The 20,319-nt window shown below is 39.3% G+C and overlaps 1 protein-coding gene across 1 annotated transcript in view; it reads left to right on the top strand.

The window, feature by feature from the left end:
* The window catches only part of ctnna2 (catenin (cadherin-associated protein), alpha 2), a 358,241-nt gene that overhangs the window by 193,774 nt on the left and 144,148 nt on the right, over window positions 1–20,319 (top strand). The window lies entirely within an intron of this gene.

Genomic DNA, 20,319 nt, shown 5'->3' with positions numbered 1-20,319 from the left:
AATTTATGAAAGATGCATTTATATATACAGGCTTATTGAATATTCTCCAGCTCGAAGTAGATACCATTCCACTACACTGCAGACAGTCTAACTGTTGCCATGGTTTTGAAGAATCAGTTTCTCGGTTCCAATTTTTTTTGTTTGCTCTTTTTGAATTTCTAAACCTATTCAAACCTCCTCCTACAGCCTGAATACTGCAGGTGACTTTGTAAACACAGCAAGAAAGTCTTCTGGCTTCACTTTTGCCCTTTTTTCGGTAGGTCCTCAAGGCCCAATGTGTGGGTGGAACTGTCAGCAGCTGTTACCTTTTCCCTGAAATTATGCCTGTAAAAGTTTGATGGCATTTCATATGGAATAAATCCTTTTGGTCAGCTTCTCTACTGCCACCTCGCTACGCTGGAGAGATTCATGTCCGGTTGCATATTTTTATGTGTGCTGGTGACATGCCACAAATTTTCTTTGCCAGTTTAATCCTGTTAATGTTGACAGTGGACTGTATCCCAGTCCATCAGCAACAGACAGTGTTAAATGTGTTAGATGTGCTGTTAAACTCCAGGACAATGTAAATTCTCTAATGAACTTCTTTTGCATAACTTCAGAAACTGCTACGACCACTTTGAAGACAAGGATAATGTTCATGTAGGAACATGTATATTAAAAACGAAGGGTCCGCGGCCAGATGCTGCGAAGTGAAGGTGTTAATGAGATTCTACTTTTGTAGGTTATTATGAGCATGCAATTGTTCTGATTGATGGCGGCTTTACAAAAACAAGACGTGGATTCAGATATGTGTGAAAAATGATTCAGGTCGTTTTTCCATTTGTACATTTTTGCACTGACATAAGATACAGCCATTGCAGAAGACACAGTTTTACAGCTTCTACTTCCAAGTAGAAATGTGCAGAAAAAAGAAAAGCAATAAAGCCAGAATTAAATGAACTCTTCCTGTGCCAGTGGTAATGTGCAGATATGACAAGTATTTTGATGTTTAGTTTTTTGCAAGTACGTGCATTTCAGATGGCCATTATACTGGAACGCCATCAAGAGCACCCATGACCTGGATGATGAATCGTTCTTGTTAACTGTGGCCGCTGTCACCCGGTTTCATCAAACAATAGCTCAGTGTTGCAGAGAGACTGGGATGCTGACTACATGATGGCTAGTGATGTATTATATATTGGAAAGCAGTAGGGAACATGGTGTTTTCACCAGTTCTCTGTGACATCTATGCAGAGGTCAAGAGCATGAGAACTTGCTTTTAGAATAAAGCCTGCAGCGACAGACTGCAGTTGACCCAGTGGGTCAGCAATTCCCTCTGTTGTGAATAGATGCATTTACACTCTATGTTCCAAACTATTGCTGGTTTTGTTCCAAAGGCAGGCATGATATACACACACATCATTTGGGCAGTTCACAACAGTGATAGAATTTATGCCTACTCTGGGTAAACAGTTCAGTTACTGTTCCCTTCCAGTCCTGTTTCAGTGAATTTCTCTACATGAGTATAAAAGTGCTTTTAAGTTTAACTTAATCTTAGATGTTGTTGATGTCAATCGTTTTTTATTTGTATTTTCTCCACAACTTTATCAAGTGATGTGAAGAAACACACCACACCTCTTAGTCTTTGAATTCATGTGTTTTCAGTCCCATTTCCACAGTATAACATAAAGCCATGCTTTACAATCACTTTTAAACAAATGGGTCATTTTTAGTATGACACATTTTTCCAGTTGTTGTTTTTGCAAATCACATAAAAATGGAATAGAAATGTGTGGATTACTAAGCAATCTAATTCTGAATTTACTCAATGAACTCAGAGATGACTTTGGACCTCTAACCAAGAGCACTCCCACAAAACCAGTGGCAACACTACTTCTTCCATCTCTGCAGTTTCCAGGTTCTTTTTCAATATACTATGGCTTCTGTGGCAGGAATTACACAGCCTGTGCAGGGGTTCAAAGTGAATGGCTTAAGAATGGAGCGATGGCATGCTGACTTAAGGCCCTGTCATTGAAAATAATCAGGCCTCCGATGGACGTCAGGCACAGGAATTCTTATTTATTTGATAGTTTACATTGATAAACTTTAAAAAAAGATATTTTTCCCTTGATAAAAATTTAATTACAGTTTTACTTTAAACTGTTATATTTTTGGACCACAGACAGCATGGTTTTCATGATGATCTCAAAAGCTGTACTCAAATGCATGGAAATAAGAGCGCTATAGAACGCACTTGAAATCTGCTAAGTACTGGGTTTTTTTGTTGTTTTTTTCCAAGGTGGGGGGATTGTTAAACAAATGCTCTGTGGAAAAGCTTCTGTGTTTATAGAATTAAAAACCCTTTCTGATCAGGCATTTTATTTCTTAAATAATCGTATCCCTAGAAAACTGCACAACTTTGTAAATCAACCACAAACCAACCACAACTATCATTGCTAGGCATTAACATCTGCATAAAAGCTGTTCACAAGGAGCTTCACGGCATGCATTTCCATTGTCGAGTAGGTCCTCTACGTGTAAGTGGCACAGTGCTATTGTAAAGACTAGTGGCAAAAAAAGCATTTTTGGTATGCATACAGATCTATTCAATCTACACATTAAACACTATTTTCAGTGAGCATTACCACTCCTATGCTCTACCTTACATGCTAAATTAGAGCAGTGTATTTTGCCACAGGCGTTCATGTTATCAACAACATCTCTGCTTGACATTAAATGGCAAATATGCGTTGGTACCAAACCAAGGCCATGCTCGTGTGCAGCCAGGCTTTCTCATCCTTTCTCCCTGGCCTGTGTTTTTCATTACAACAAAAGAGGACAGGATATTAGTCTCCCTCAAGGGCCAAGGAGTGACCTGTTAGTCACAGAGCACAGTACTGTTAGCTACGGGGCAATAATATGGAGAAAGAATGCCCTGTAGTTTAGGGTGGGGTTGGGGGATTGGGGTGAGCTATGGTCTGGTCTGAGCGTTACTTGGATACTGAATAGACAGTTTAATGATGTCATGTTGAATCAGCACTGTGCTGCAAAGTGAATCTAAAAAAATTTATAGCCTTTTCTTATTTTTTCTTTTCTTTCAGTCTAGTCATGGCTGAATAAGGAGTAAAAACATATTGTTCAAACTACAGGCTGTTGCATGGATATATAAAGATATGTTTGAACCACTTTTATAGATTTCTCAGAATCTCCGGTTCATCAAAGAAAAAAAGAAGACATAAGAAAACAGATAAGATAAGAAAACAGTAATTTCTTATTTACTGTAGTGCAAATCATTTTAGAGGCACACATGCCATCAATATATAAAGTAACCTGATATCTGTATAAAGAAATTGTAAGTCATTATAAGTCTTAGTGAGGGCCGCTACTTCATGAAAATGCAAATTTTGCACTACAGGTTAAACATGTAGTGACAAAAACAAAATACTTTTTACTGCTGCGTGAGAGAATTTGTGCTTTGTGTGAAGCATTTGTTTCTGAGAAATTGCTGTTTAGTGTATATGCTTAAATGCGTTTCATGGCATCTGTATGCCTGTTTATCTTCTTGTCTCATTGCATGTGGGATTTTGTGTGCATGTGCTCTGTGGGGGGATGGTGGACAACCTAAAAACCGAAAGCCGCCAGGGTGACCTAAATCAAGAGAGGTGATAACTCAGACGGATAGCTGGAGATTACCCAGGGATCAAGAGGCTCAGTGGCCTCTCAAACAACAATGACTGGAGAGCATATCCCTTCTCACCGCCCCCTACAGAGATCCTTATGGCTGTTATGGACCAAAAACTTGCATGCCAGTATTTTCCATAAAGCTTATCTGTCACATGGCTCTCTAGTTGTTTCCTTGTTTAATGAACAAAGAAGCATCATGCTTTAAAAGGCTCCCAAAACCCCAAAAATACTTTAAGCTCATTTTGTGACTCTAAGATGATTTTGTTGTTTCGGTTTAATGTCCAGACATCGTACTTATCAGTCTTTTTATGCTACATAGTGTAGAATAATAGGATTTGTAGCACACCATATTAGTTTTTTTCAGCAACCATTTAGTAAACGATTATAGCTATTGAATTACAACTGGGTTTAATGAAATTGCTTTTGTGATTTGATTCTGTGTCATGTGTGTCTGTAAGCTGTATCTGCACGGGTGCGTGACTGCAGGAGTGCGTGGCCTAGCCATTAATTCATGATTGATTGATTGAGTCTCCTATACTGTGGCCAATAACAAGCCTATATTCTCTTCTCAGTATATCTGTGAGTGTGGGATGTGTTGGTGCGTGGGCTCGTGAAAGAGGGGCAAGAGAGGTTGCTCACTGATTACTTTGTGCTTTGCTTCGTCCAAGGAAATAAAAACCATTTGTTCAGGATAGTTAGATATGTCTTTTCCTTTCTCAGCATCCTCACCTTTCACTCTAAAAGGTGCTGCAAAGACAGGCTTTTTCAGAGATGGAGACTGAGTGGATGCATAAATGCTTAAAGAAAGAGAGGAGAAAAAAACAATTAAAGCAACAAGATTTTATCTAAAAGAACAGCTCAATGTGCATCCCTTTTATCTAAAAAAGAAATAATAGAAGAATGGCACGGTATCTGTTGCTATGAAATATATTCTTTTTTTTTTACCTACATATTGAGATAAATCAGCATAAACAGTTTTTCAAAACCGACTGTGGTATCTTACTGTCATTCTTAAAAAAATATTTAAAGCATGGAGTATGTGGATGTAGGCCCATGCTTGAATATACAGTAAATTGTGATGGGGGAGGTAGCTTGCTCTAGGCGATGCTTGTTCCAGGGACCATCTGGTTGCATTGGATTTTGGCATTGTTCACACTGTGTTCTCCAAACCTTTAACCCGCTTTCAGTCTCTGTTGTTCCTTTCATCAGATGTCAAGGTTACAATTAAACTATTTCACAATCTATTTGATTTCATTGCCTTCTAGTTTACAAGAAAAAACAATTTAATATCTGATTCAGTAATATTTTATTTAAAGAGTTCTGTCTATTTTTTTCAGCTTTTCTTTTTGCTTACAAATTGTAATGTGATAGCAAATTACTTTACTTGCTAATCCGTCTCTCTCCTCACACTGCCAAATCTGCAGTTTTAATGAAACAGCAACAGTAACAAGGTGAAATATACTATAAACTACTTACTGAATAGTATGTCAGTTTTATAAGAATTTTAGATGAAAGTAAGGAGACGATTAAGTCGGTAGGATGAAAGCATTTCATTAAGCACTGACAAAAGGCATCAAATTAAGTAACATAAGTTAAAATGCATAAATGACACACTTATACGAGGACAGGAGTAACACAGCAGAATATCTCCGTTGGTCTCTTTGTGAGAAAGATATATTGAGGGGTTACAAACAAATTCTGCAGTTCTATACCCGTACCCCAACGTGGGGAAAACAAATCTAAAATTGTGCTGCAGTGGGTGCACCCCTTTTCAGACATCAGCATGCAAGATGCACAGTATAGTGTTGAACATCCAGTGTCTTCCCTTTATAAATACCTAAGAGCTGCAAAAGTGTCCTTGTACCAGGAAAGCTGGGATTTAAGAAATTGCTGCTTAAAAGGGGGTTATTTGGTGTTTCCAGGCTGTGTACTTTAACCTTTAGAGAGCTAAGCTTTAGCTGCTTGACATATACATTTAAGGAAATCAAATGATTTTGAGAGGCTACAAATATCATGTGGAATAAGGTCACAAGATAATGAGTTATACAGTTGGGAATAATGCCAGTATGTGATATGGCTGTTTATGGTCGTATGGTTTTTGCTGCCACAGATGAATTTGAATATAAAACATTTTTGTTGTTTGTTTGCTATTTGTGTGTGTGCTAAAATTATACTAAATAGCTGAAATAGTTGCTTAAACAATGCCAAAAAAAAATAATTGTACATTAATTTCTGTTCCCTTTATTGCATCTGCAGATTTTGTAGCTCAGCTGAAAATTCAGCCACAGCAATGTTTTCTTTTACCCGGTTATTTTCTGGTTGGGTTCAACTTTGCATATCGGTTTGCACATTTGGATTCAACGTTAAAGCATAACTCGTGACATTTTTAGCTCTAGTGGAATTTTATATTACCCATTTTAATGTTACGCAAGTGCAGTCTCTGAAAGGACTTTTCATGGTTCATCTTTGAATAAATTGCTAACATTTCTGGAATTTCCCCTGAATATGCTGTGAGTATACAGTATTTCATTTTCAGAGTTTGTGTATTAGGTTTGTTCTGCTTAGCTGTTGTTAAATGTCTGCTTGAAGGCTCTTTTTCAGTTTAAAAAACAACAACAATTGCAATATATTCATTTTTATTTGCAGGCATGAGACTTAAAAAAAAAAAAAAAGCCATATGGGTGGTTTAAACAGATTTTGTCGCAAAACTCTTTTTCATTGTTGTTGTTATTTATTTATTTTTATTTACTCGCGCTCGCTCCTTTGTGCACATATGGACGCACAGGCAACACCACACACAGAGTACAGACCGGACCAAATACTTTCTCATCAAACATCCTCCCATTGTCATCTCAGGCCCATGGGTTTCATTAGTGCCAGCTTTAAAACAACAACTCTCATTCCCACTCCCACACACTAGTCCCAAATGTTTTCAGTGAAGAAGGATACAACACTCGCCTGAAGGGTAGGTGCATGTAAAATTTCACAAAATAGCGAGAATTGGGAAATGCATTCTCTCCTCTCGTTTGACCGACTCAGAAGAATAACATGCCATCCACACTAACGCCGGTTTACCTTTTTAAATTCATGATCCCAACAAATGCGGTCGAGTAACTGTAGTTTGTGTTTACTGGAGAGATTCCAAATTTGAATTGCAACCAAAGTGAGCACCAAGCGTGTTTATTAATATAAAGCTTTAATTAGAGGCTTTCTGCTCTCTGCTATGAGCAGAGCGGACGATCACTATGGACGTCTTTTTGGCAGCGATTCTTTCCTTTTGTATTTGTTTTCACTGGATCTGAAGGATTTAATATGCCTCTTATGCTCCTAGGGCATCTCACTTTTATCCCTCATCTCACTGACTGTTTTCTAGAAATGCCCTTGAGCACCCCAAGTTGACAAGTTTTCCAGGGTGTACTGAGATAATCTTCTGTGTCACCAAAGCGTGTTCTCTGCATCCTAAACAAATTAGTGCAGAGAAGGTTGTTTTTTTTTCTGTTTTCTTGTGCAGCGCTGCCAGTGGTTTAAATGGGAAGAGTATAATAGCGTCTGATTTGTAGCGTCGTGACTTCTTTCCCCCACTTCAGTTGCAACAACTTTAACTAAACAGCAAAGTAGTGGACAGCAGCTGACTTTGAGGTTGCCTAGCAACAAAGTCAAGATGCTTCGAGGGCCTTCATCTGCAGCTTCATAATAAAAGAAGATCAGAGCATCTAATGTTTCACTGTAAAGGATATTTAGCTGTGTAGTATTTCTCACGAACATAAAACATCTCCCATCAGGTTTTTGATTACTGTGTAGGTGATTTTGTTTTTACCTGTAACACACATACACCGTGTGTAACTTGCGCTTCACTCTTTTTGTTGCCTGTCTGAAGTTTTCAGAAGGCCTGTGGGGACTGCATATCTAGAGCGATCAGACATTTTACCATAGGGCAGGGGACGATGAGCCGGATTCAGGAATCCCAGCCCAGAAGGCTGCCTTATTCAGTATTCTGCCAGTGTGTGATCCTGACCTTACTGTAGCATGTCCTTGGTGCATGCGGAGCGCAGCAAATGCCTTTTTGGGGGATTGCATGCTCCAGCCCATTTTAATGTGTCGTTTCATTCTCAGCACACTATCACTAAGCCGTGCAGCAGGGGGCTCGGAGCAACCATTTTGATGATGAGTCTGATTGAATTAATACTGTTGAAGCTGACACTTAATGGTTTATGATTAGTTAGAATCATTAAAAGATGAGGCAGATCTGTGTAAAAGACACCCTAAAACCCCTGTGTTTGCCATACAATGAGGGAATTGGTTTTAAACTATGACCTTAAGCTAATCCATGAAGTCTCACCTATTGAAAATCACACATTTTGTACACACACAACAAGCGTTACAGGTGGCACGAGGTGCTGGACATAACACAACGAAAGCAAACTTCTCTGGGTAATTTAAAGTTGTTGTTTTAGAGTCGCTTGGGGAGGAATATCGATGCAAACAAGATCTTGCACTTCTACACGGGATCACCACAGCAGGTAGCTCCACATATTTGAGTTTGCCATTTTGAATTTTTTATGCCAGATGACCTTACTGACCCGGGCCCACAGGGATTTGTCTTCTCCTGGGATTCAACTGGTGATCTTTTGCTTGTAAATTCGTAAAACACACCACCGTGGAGCTAATTGACTTGGAGGGAATGTATTCAAATTCATTATAGAGCAAATATTGTTAAGCAACAACTTTTCTTATTGTATTTTAAAACACTTTCTCCTCCACTGTTTTTGTTTACAGGGGAAGTATAATCATCGATCTAAATGTGCATGATAACTGCTTTCTCATAATTATTGGCAAAACTGCAGTATATTTTATTTGCCTTTTTTTCAACGCAATTTCCTTTTACCTGTTGTCTTTGTTAATAGACTCTGTTTTTTGTCTGTTTCTCTGTGTTTTCAGCACCTATTTCCTCTCTTTCTCCACACTCCCACAGTTCGTCTGGCCATCTGGGCTTTCTCATGTTGAAACAACAAAAAAAGCACTTTTCTGTTTGACTCATACCTACTTCCTGTTTAATGATGCAGTGTGAATTATTTTCAGTTTTCTTTAACATACTTGCTGTCAAAACTAGAGTCAGATGGAATTTGCAATGCCGTAACGAAAACTAATAAATTTGTCACTAAACATTAGCTGTAGCGTTCTGATCGTAAACACAAGTTGTTCAAAAGTGGATTAAAGAACTTTGCAAAGGTTCTTTGATCCACTTTTCAAACAGATTGCTTTCCTCTATAAAACAACTGAAGTACCAGAGTAACAACTGCACTCCTTTCCAGCATAGGTAGACTGATAATCGCTGTATTTTTCACTTTATTCATTCTTCAGATGTCCTCTAAGTGGCAAAATTTCTTTTCCAAATATTTATTTATAAGTGACTTATGTATGTATGTATGTATATATATGTATATATTGTACTATTCTTAGTTAGCGTATTGTCTGTCTTGTCTTAATGTTGGTTTAAAATGGAGCACTGTAACAAAAAATAATTTCCCCCAGGGATCAATAAAGTATTCTGATTCTGATTCTGATTCTGATTCTGAAAATTATTAGATGTAAACTCATAAATGAAATTTCTTTGATTCCCTAAGCATTTTACCAACAAAGGAAAACAAGCTGATAAATGCAGGCTTGTAGTCATTTTAGCTCTTAAAAGAACATCCTGGGTACAGTAAATGCAACACTGTACAGTTTGTTTGAAATTAAATGATTGAGATGAACATAGATCACAGAATTTATACATTTATACACAGTATGAAAAAACCCCACTTTAAATAAAAACATGGCCTGTCACACGTTTGTATTCTTAGAACTGTATTGCCTGTGTATTAAACTAGCGCGCAACATCACAGTGTAGTTTACACATTCAAAGATGATTGACACTGTGGGCAGACTCCTAGAATATCTCATGACTGGTAATTCAGAAACAGTTTTCAGTGTCACACTTTATTTTAAGATATACGTCGCATAGATATTCGAAAGCTCATTTAGCTCCTGGCAGCCTCACGTTTGTTTGTTTTTCTTTTTACTGTGCAAAGTTGTAGCAGTGGTAGAGGTGTTCAGCTGAAATGCTTTTTTGAAGTGACGGAGGGGGTTGATGTCACATTGCATCATCGTTTTTTGTAAAAGAGCAAATAATATTAATACTGTTCTTTATCTGTATATATTTATCAACCAAATCAACTATTACAGGTTCAGTCAGCCAGTGCTCATCTGTGCCCCCCCCCCACACACACACACACTCCTTTTACCCCACCCAGTTGAAACAAATGGCTCCAACCCTCATCCCCCCACCCACCCCCATAACCCTACTTTTCTGTAGTATTGTTGTGACATTATGAAGTAAAGTGTCCTGATATGATTTTTGTTGTGATTTGACACTATCTATATCAAAGGTAATGATTTTAAATAAGTAGATTTAAATATTTAAAAAACTGTAGGATTAAAAAAATGAAATTAAAGAAGTTATATTCAAGCATTTAGGCAGGTATGCTTCCTTTCCGGCCATACAACAATATAAATATACCTCCCGGAAACAGCTGAACACACTGAGGCACCTGAAAGAGGTGGTTTCTCAAGGATGTGCCATATGTGTCATGCTAATCATTAAGAAAAAAACCTTCAAACATACTTCTAGTGGCAGGTAACAGTGCTAACAAGCCTACCCAGTGGCACTTTTGTGGTCAAGCCCAGACATCGGTTTTTAAGGCAGTTAGGCTGCACAGAAACATGCACAGATTTGTAGTGGGGCACTGCTTGGTTGGCAGAATGTGATCCCAGCGTCGCTGCTGGCCATCAGAGTCGATAGTCAGCAAAGTCCAATAAAAGCTTGTCTTTCTGTTCCTCCTCTTCTTGCTGTCAGGTACAATGGTTTTCACAAGTTAGACATTAAACGCACCATCAGTTTAACTGTGGTACTGCAGTAATGCAAACATGCTGTTTCACTCTGCCATAGGCTGTCTGATCCCACTACCGAGTGTTGCACTCTTATGGTGACTGTCTTGAAAGAAGTGAAGCTTCAGTGTGCTGAGCGCATTTTTACCTTTAAGTGTGTAAGGATGTTACACACCTCCAACGACCCCAACAATAGAGGCACTTTGGACACTAATTCCCCCACCTCTCCCCCCTCCATAGAGCCATCACCACCTTCAAACTGTTCACCTGCAACACCCGCCCCCTCACCCCACACAAAAGAGGATTTCACACCACCTCCTCCGACCACAACTCTTCATATTCATGAAGCAGATGTGAGGAAGCAGTTTAGGAGTCTGAATGCTCGGAAAGCTCCCGGCCCAGACGGTGTGTCTCCTGCCACCCTCAGACACTGTGCAAACGAGCTGGCCCCAGTGTTTTCTGGCATCTTCAACTCCTCACTGCAGGCATGTCATGTGCCTGCCTGCTTCAAGTCCTCTACCATAATCCCTGTCCCCAAGAAACCTAGGATCACTGGACTAAATGACTACAGACCCGTGGCTCTGACATCTGTGGTCATGAAGTCATTTGAGCGCCTAGTTCTCTCCCATCTCAAGACCCTCACGGCCCCCCTCCTGGACCCCCTGCAGTTTGCATATAGAGCCAACAGGTCTGTAGACGACGCCATCAACATGGCCCTACACTTCATCCTGCAGCATCTGGACTCCCCAGGAACCTACGCCAGGATCCTGTTTGTGGACTTCAGCTCTGCCTTCAACACCATCCTTCCAGACCATCTCCGAGGCAAGCTTTCCCAGATGAATGTGCCTGATCCCATCTGCCGGTGGATCACTGACTTCCTGACGGACAGGAAGCAGCATGTGAGGCTGGGAAAGAATGTCTCGGACTCCCGGACCATCAGCACCGGCTCCCCTCAGGGCTGTGTTCTTTCTCCTCTGCTCTTCTCCCTGTACACCAACTGCTGCACCTCCACCCACCAGTCTGTCAAGCTAATCAAGTTCGCAGACGACACCACCGTCATTGGGCTCATCTCGGACGGGGACGAGTCTGCCTACAGGAGGGAGGTTGAACGTCTGGTGTCTTGGTGCAGCCACAACAACCTGGTGCTGAATGCCCAGAAGACAGTGGAGATTATTGTGGACTTCAGGAAGCACACAGCCCCACTCCCCCCCATCATCCTGACTGACACCCCCATCACCTCTGTGGACTCATTCCGCTTCCTGGGTACCACCATCACCCAGGACCTGAAGTGGGAGCCCACCATCACCTCCGTCATTAAGAAAGCCCAGCAGAGGATGTACTTCCTGAGGCAGCTGAAGAAATTCAACCTGCCAACACGGACGATGATGCAATTCTACACTGCAATCATCGAGTCCATCCTCACCTCCTCCATCACCGTGTGGTACGCTGGAGCCACTATCAGGGACAAACAGAGACTGCAGCGTGTTGTGCGCTCTGCTGAGAAGGTGATTGGCTGCAGACTCCCATCTCTGCAGGACCTGTACACCTCCAGGACACTGCGGCGTGCAGCCCGGATCTCAGCTGACCCTTCTCACCCTGGACACAGTCTGTTTGACCTGCTCCCCTCAGGCAGGAGGCTCCGGTCCATTCGCACCAGAACCTCTCGCCACAAGAACAGTTTCTTCCCCTCTGCTGTTGGACACATGAACAATAACCACACGACTGTCCCCGCCACTAACACATGACCCTACGCTGTGTCACTGCATCATTTCATGTTTGGCACTGATCACCACCTGCACTCATGTATATATCTTTCTACGTAGCACTCATAATTCTTATTCTCATGTATATATCTCATGTATATCGCATGCACCACCTGCACTCATGTATATATCTTTCTACGTAGCACTCATAATTCTTATTCTCATGTATATATCTCATGTATATCGCATGCACATATCTTTCTTTCTACATAGCACTTTAATTCTCATTGTCTGCACTGAAGCACCGCAGCAATTTCCTAATGTTGTAAACCTCAACATCTGGCAATAAACCCATTCTGATTCTGATTCTGATTCTGATGTTGCATCTGACCCTTTCAGAGTTTGCAATGCAGACGTAAATATTTTAACGTTGTTCTCTCTGTCTCTTTCTCTCTCTTTCATGGCTTCCTTTTTGGATCCACTTGTCTTCTGCCCTGCATTTAATATGACAGGTAAGTCCATCTCTTGTATTTCTACCGACGCCTCTGGGCTGGATCTCGCTTGTATGCATCGAGTGTCACACTGAGAATGTTTACCAAAATTGCATCTTAAGTACTGGGGATGCATCTTTAGTCCAATGGTTTTGTAAACAGTGAGCACATTCCCTTTTTCTCAGCTGACACTTGGAGAATGGGGCAATTCCATTTATGCAGCCAATCTCATTGGCTACTGGAGAGATGCCAATCTCCCTCGAAGATAGGGAAAAGAGAGGGCGCAAAGGGAGTAGGAGAAAAGCATTTATTCATCCTGACACAGATCAGATAAATGGGAAATGATAAATGCTGTCTATTTTTACTTCCCCTAACCGGTGTTAACTTTATATTCAAAGGGAAGCTCTTACGAGCTTACTATGCCTCTGAAAAACCTGATCAAAGTTTTGTTAGGGATTTACTTTTATTTTTCGTGATCTGCCTATAAATTATGAAAGATGTAATTATTGTGATTAATAATTTAGCATAAAGAGTGAATATGCTGAGCTAATGATATACTGCTTGGAGAGGAGGGAACAAAAAGTATGTGGTTATAAATTAAGAAAACAAAAAAAGGGCCTTGCTTTAAAGTCAGTTCCCATTATGCATTTAACTATTGCTAATGTTTTCTCATTTGAATTCTTTCGATATCTGATTCCGCCCACATCTAACATGGTAAATTTAAACATTTACCCAGGCAGCTTCATTTGTAGCTGTTGAAAAGGCCAGGGACCTTTTTAAAATGACAGCCAGGGTGACATTTACATTTAGACAATTAAATTTAAGTCCAGATAAACAGAATACCATTCTGTATTCGAGGAGCGTAACAGACGCTGTGGCTTGAATCAAATTCAAACCTGTGCCTTTTTTAATATTTTAATTTGTTCTCTAGCTATTTAAATTTAAAGGTTACAACTCCAATTTAGCAGTCATTATAAAAGAGCAATTTATTGTTTTTGTTTGTTTCACTTGTTTAGACACACAAATCCTTGATCGCCTTGGCAAAATTACTAAATGATGACATATGTATAGTCTTAAAAAACAAAGAGAAAACATCAAATTGACATTTTGTAGTTATAAGTAAGTGAAGATTGAAGCAGTTTTCATTCCTTTGGATACATAAAGTTTGAATCTGGGGCTCCAGATTAGGAGCCACTGATAGGAGACACCTCAAGGCATGAACGTTTGTTTTATTCCAGGGTCTGGTGGTCCCCTTTGCTTTTGAAATGTGCACTGTCCTCTTGTCGAGATCACGGAAGCTCTCAAAGGCCTTCAAGAAATAAAGACCAAATAGCAGAGAAAAATGACATTTTGAATCAATAGAAGGCTTCGAGAATAACCTTGTCTCCTAATAATTACACACAGTTTCAACTAAACTACAACTTTTGAGTTAGCACAAGTGTGGCTTTCTATGGTAGTTATGTGTGATACAGTATAGAGACAGGCCTTGTTCCTTATTGACATTGTCCCCTCGTTTTATTTCTAATTTAGTCTTTCCAGTTTTGTTGCTGTTAGCTTTAACAAAGCTAAAATATGCTGGCCTTAAAAGCTTCACCACAATTTCCTGGATTCAGGCTGCTGGAAGTGAAGGAATAAGTGGCAAAAATATTGAAGGTGTGCTAGTAGACGGTGTTTTAAACATTTAAATAAAACTACAGGTCTCCTTTAATAATATGTCCCCAAAGCAGCACTTTGGGAATACCACATGCTAGTGGAAGAAGTGTTTGCCGTGTGCTGTCTTGTCTGTGCGCAATATTGGTAGACTACTGTACACTAAACATTACCTACATATTCTTTGTAAAGGCGATACATATTCAAACACAAACATTTTTTGTTATTTGTTGAATTTCTGATCGGTCCCTCCAAAGATGTTTCAGAACCTCGTAGGATCAGTCAGGAAAAAAGGCATTAAAAAAAAACTAACATCACAAAAGTAAGAATTTTTCTTCCTGCTTCCTATCTGTTTGTTTTTTATTTTGGTTTTTATAACGTTCAGCTTTGGAATTGGGAAATTTTGACAAGTATATAACAAATTCATGACTAGTGCGTTACAGGAAAACTAGCTCGCTGCACTATTTAGACACTCTGTGTTTCCGTCTCATACTTCCATTGTTACTGATGTCACAGTCGCCCTGGCAAGTGATGCAACAAATATGTCCTCCATGGCAAGTATTTGTAATAGAAGGTATTTGTTGCTATAACCTTCAAATGTATCCCTTAAATATGATTTCATCCGCAGATTTTTTTTTCTTTTTACACTGAATCAGACTATGCTTTGTTATTAATTTCTACTTTAAGATAAGTGTTAGATATATCTCCAAACATCTAATTTAATAGGACAATGCCCATATCCACTAACATGGAAACAGGAAAATCATTATGTTTAAAATTGCATACCAGACAATGCATGATAGACAACGTGAGGTGTGAGCATTATATCCTATATTGGATTTGTTTAATATCTCATCATCTGAACTATCTGTAAAGGTATAAATAACTATGATAAAAGAACAGGAAATCCTGCTTTCAGTCCTGGATAAAGCTTTGTCGTTCAGCCACCGTAATACTCTGAATATTAGGCACTGACCCACATCTGCCATCATGCAGGTTACATAGAGCCCCAGATGCAGGCCCAGCTGTTGCCATGTAGTATCACACTGACTGACCCTGATGTTTTAAGTTAAATGCAAGACAAAACATTAGCATACGCTAATCCAACCATACCATGGCATGTAAGTTAACGTTAAAACAATGCACTATTAATAACAACAACAACAACAACAACAACAACAACAACAACAACAATAATAATAATAATAATAATAATAATAATAATAATAATAATAGTAATAATAATAATAATAATACTAAGCCTCTCCCACCCCCTAAGTCAGAGTAATGTCAACCTTGCCCCCATTCTCTAACTAGTTTTACCTTCAGAGTACCACAGCTCTTCCATATGTAGGTAAGAATAATGACTCCAGTCATTATTATTAATTCAGTGTTGCTACAGTGTGGTGCATGTAAATGAAGCAGTGGGCAGAGAGAGCTATAGGCTGCCTGGAGAGTTAGCCTGAGTAATGAATGTAATTATTGTGCCCGTGTCTGTTTTAGCAAAGTTATTATTTTGACAGTTTGCGCCACATTCATAAGGAAAGGTCTGGAATTAAATTATAAGCTTCCTTTACTTTTGCATCTAAATGTATTATTTGTCAGAGTAATCTCTCTGTATAATTTATGTGTATGTCTGTGTGTGTGTGTGTGTGTGTGTGTGTGTGTGTTAAATTCCCCTCTTACTGTCCTCTTTCAATTAATCCCCAGCTTGTACACGCAGGTTATATAAACACTGGGGTTTTGATAGTGGCTATCAGTGAATTTAGTGCTGTAGAATCGCACTTACACCAGTCACATGCGGCATTGGGACTAAAAAGGAGGGAGAGAAGGGGATGTACAATGAGAGAGAAAATGGCGTGTCAGAGGATTTGGATTCTAAGATAATGTTGATGATTATTAGAATATTGATCCTGATAACCCACCTGTTATAAAAGAATCAGTGCAAAGCCACCCACACATTGTCATTAGTCATCAGCAGCTCCTTACAGCCCACTGCAGTACATGCTGCCACCCATGATTTAGCTCTGCATCCAGTTATGAGGGGGTGTTTAGCATTTATTATGCAGCACAGTCCCAGTCCCAGTGAGGTGGCAGAATGCTGCCCGATCAATACCCCTCACAGGAACCTAGGTTAATTTATTCATTTTAGAATGTTCTCGTGCCTCTATGGCCCTCTGTGGTCTTGCCTAACACGGTAGGAGTGTTTAGTTACTGACACTCACACCATTGCACAGGCCCTACGTGCTGAAACTCTGACATCATTATGCAAACGCCATATTGGTACGTGTTATTAAGCTGTCGTTTTTTGTGATACCAAAAGTCGGGCTGCCCTTTTAATAATACTGAAGCATGTTTCTGAATGCTCGCTGTATAGTCTGGCTAGAATGTGTAGAATTTGAGTCCGCAGGGTCTCTGTATTGTTAGTATTTGACCTTTAGTTCTTACCCTGGCCTTATGCACCTAGTGTCCCACTTTTTGCAAACCATGTCAGAATTTCCTTTTTCATTGTTTTGACCTTTGCTCTTCATCCCTTTGTGGCTTTCTGTCCAAGCACCAGTCGTGTTGTTGGTCTACAACATATCCCTAGACACCCAAATAGTTTCCAAGTCTGTTATGCAGGCAGCATATGCTTGAATTTGCACACACGAGCTACAAGACAATAGCTTCAGACCTATTAGCTTGTGATCTGGACAGGCAGCTACCATATATCCTCTAGCTGCCAAACAGCAGCAGCGGCAGCTCTGCAATCTTATGCTCTCCTCTTAAGTAAAACAACAATCTCACCCTTTTCCTCTGACTGAACAGTGATCTGATTATGGATTATTGCAGTTATGGATTTCCATGTAAATAAACCATATCATCTCTAACCATCAGTTTACGCCTCAAAATGTGAGGACGAGATGAATACATTTGTTATCACTGTGATCATTTTGGTTACCACTCATCTGTATTGATTTTTACCGAGCATCATCAATCAAGGCACTCATAATGGATGCTGTCTGAGAGCACATATCTCCCTTCAGAGAATTATCACCTCAGGCTTGGGTCAAGCAGAGATTTGATCTCTTGTCAGTTAGATGAATTGATGTCTTACAGACACAACAGAGAGAGGTAGGGAGAGGATTAAGGTAAAGGTGAGGAGGAATAAAAAGAAGTCTAAAGTAGTTAAACTTCAGTCCTGAGGACTCAAAGGTATTGAAATAATCATATCCATTCTCCATCACCATTTGCCCTGGTTGCTTGTTTAAAAAAGTAGTTAAATGAAATCAATAGTGGTGCTAGTACTGGCCTCCATGCCAAGCATCATCCAATATTTATATAAATGAAGCTTCACAACCTCAATTTACCCTGCAGTTACCTGTTTAAGGGGCTGTGAAGTACCTGAAGGTAAGGGGAATTCTGGACAGGATATGAAGATGAAGAGAATAAAATAAATTTCTGTCCCTATCAAGATGTCCTTACATAGTCATTTGCTTTCATGTCATTTGACAGGTCATGATTTCCAGCTGTACCGAGTTTTGAATCAGGGTGCGCTTGCTACAATAAAAAGGAACCAGATTGTAAATTTCGCATGGCAACTTTAAGCCATTGCCAGTCCCTAAAACACATTTTCAGAACTGCTAAATTACTAAGTTGTTCCCAAGGCTTGAACTTCAAGCGTCATGGCTACACTTTGGTTTTTTCTTTTACTGGATCAACTACATAAAAGTGAAATAAATCCAGTACTGAATCTGTGCTCTGCTGAAATTCCATGCCACGCTATCAATAGTCAAAAATAAAAACATAATTTCTATTTATATCATTTTATTCATCTCCCAGAATACTCGCATAAAAACTTTAATTGTAGCCTGAGGCCTCTGGTAACAAGTACAGGTATTTGTTTTCCTTTCACTGACAGCTGGAGAGACCCTCTGGGATTTAAGTTGAACACTGAGGGCCGCTGTGGTTGTTGCATTTCATTATGACCACACCATTTCACTTTTGCCAAGTGCTCAGACTAAATTATTATTTTTCACCCACTGCGAGACATTTCCTCAGACACTGGTTTGATGTTAATGATTCATACAGTGTTTATTGAGATAACTTTAAGATTTAAACTAATCTTAATTTTGGGACGTATATATCTGAAGAGAACAAAAAGGGTCTAGTTTGAAAACCGATTAATGACCAAGTTATACAATTTTATGTTTATGTATGTTTACTGCTGCTTGCATTATGTATAGAATGGGACAGTTCATTCATTTTAGAAAAAAATCACTGAATTCCCACCTTGTCCTTCATAATAATTAGAATGATTTCTATGTGATGGGATTTCTTTGGGCCTGGGAGAAATCCTATGAGCTGTGGGAGGAAACGAAGGAGCTTCGGTATTACATATTCTGTGGCTCACTGGCATTCTGGCTAGCATTTTGGGGATCTCGAGTTTGTAAGAATTAACACAATTAAATAGATCGATGAAATGTTTCAATATAACAATATAGTTTCTAATTTTCTTTTTTAGCCACTCGAATTTTCCCTTCAAAATATTTCATTTAGACCCAGTAAATAGTGGCACACTTCAATTAAATTTAATCCTTACTCTCTGCAAAAATCCCCTCCCCCCTCTCTGTTTTTTCCAGACACTTTATTGCTTAAGGGACCTTAAATCCTCTATACTTCTTCTCAGGCTGGGTTTACTCCCAGGCCTTTATCAACCTCAACAAGTTATAACAATTTAAAATACACCAAAGCATCTCATTTTGTACCACTTATTGCAAATGATTAAAAAGAAGAACAGCCAAACACCATCTCACAATGTTATCGAATTAAAGATTTAAAGAATGTAAACTTATTGTGTAATGATTGTCAGTGAGTTCTTAAAACATTTTTATTCCTGATGACTTACAAGTTGTAAACATTATCTTATTTATCGCAAAATAACACAAAAAATAATGCAAATTGATCTTTTTGTCTTCTTCTCTTTTTTTTTTCTCAGAAAAAGCTGCTGTAAAATCAGTATATTGATGTTGCCCCCGTTGTGAAATTTTTCAGAACATGGTGCACAATTGGTATAATGCTGCCACGGTATGAGAATGTGCACACTAGACAGCAGTCTGTTCCCTCTTTCTGCAGTCGTTGTGATCCTCCATCTCTCTCTCACATAACATACTGTTCATGTCAAAGGACCCAGGAAACACAACATCTGTCAGTGCGCTAATGTACACAATAAACACCAAAGGGAGAAGGATATATACACACACCTGGAAATGGCCTTGTATTCAACACACATTTTACATCACATGAAAAGAAAAACAAAAAAAAACAAAACAAAGTGACCAATATGTGCAAATCTTCTTGAAGCTGGTGAATAATTCCTTCGGTGGTTTGGATATTATTTGAACAGTATTTTTGATTTTACTATGGATGGTCTGAATGATTGTTGGCTTTGGTGTGCTTGATTCAGTAAGAGGAGGCAACGCTCCTCTGCGACAGCCAAAAGGTGAGAAGCAACGAGAGGCATAGCTTTAGCTCTTTTATACTCTGCTTTCTTCACTTGGATGGAGCACAAATATTATGATATCACTAAATGAAAATATGATTACTGATAAAGGATGAAATAGATCGTTTTTAATCTATTCACAGACAGGCAATGGGAAAGAAACTACACTGATAGAAAGTCAACACAATGAATGCAAAACAAAATGTGATTCAATCCGAGAAGAGGTCTAAAACTCAGATGGTGGGTTTTACACTGGAGATGAGATGCAGATATCCCTCTTCCCCTTTTCTTCTTTTTTGTTTTTCGCCTTATTTTTTTTAGGGGGGGGGGGCTGTTTGATGCACTGCAGAGTCATGGCTCTACAGTCCACGAGCGCAAAGACTGCGTCTGTCGTCATTCATCC

The sequence above is a fragment of the Diplotaxodon limnothrissa genome, linkage group LG6 (genome assembly GCF_057381915.1).
Source record: "Diplotaxodon limnothrissa isolate DT_005_m linkage group LG6, D_limnothrissa_male_GT1.1, whole genome shotgun sequence".
NCBI lineage: Eukaryota > Metazoa > Chordata > Actinopteri > Cichliformes > Cichlidae > Diplotaxodon > Diplotaxodon limnothrissa.
This window is presented reverse-complemented; position numbering and strand designations above follow the sequence as displayed.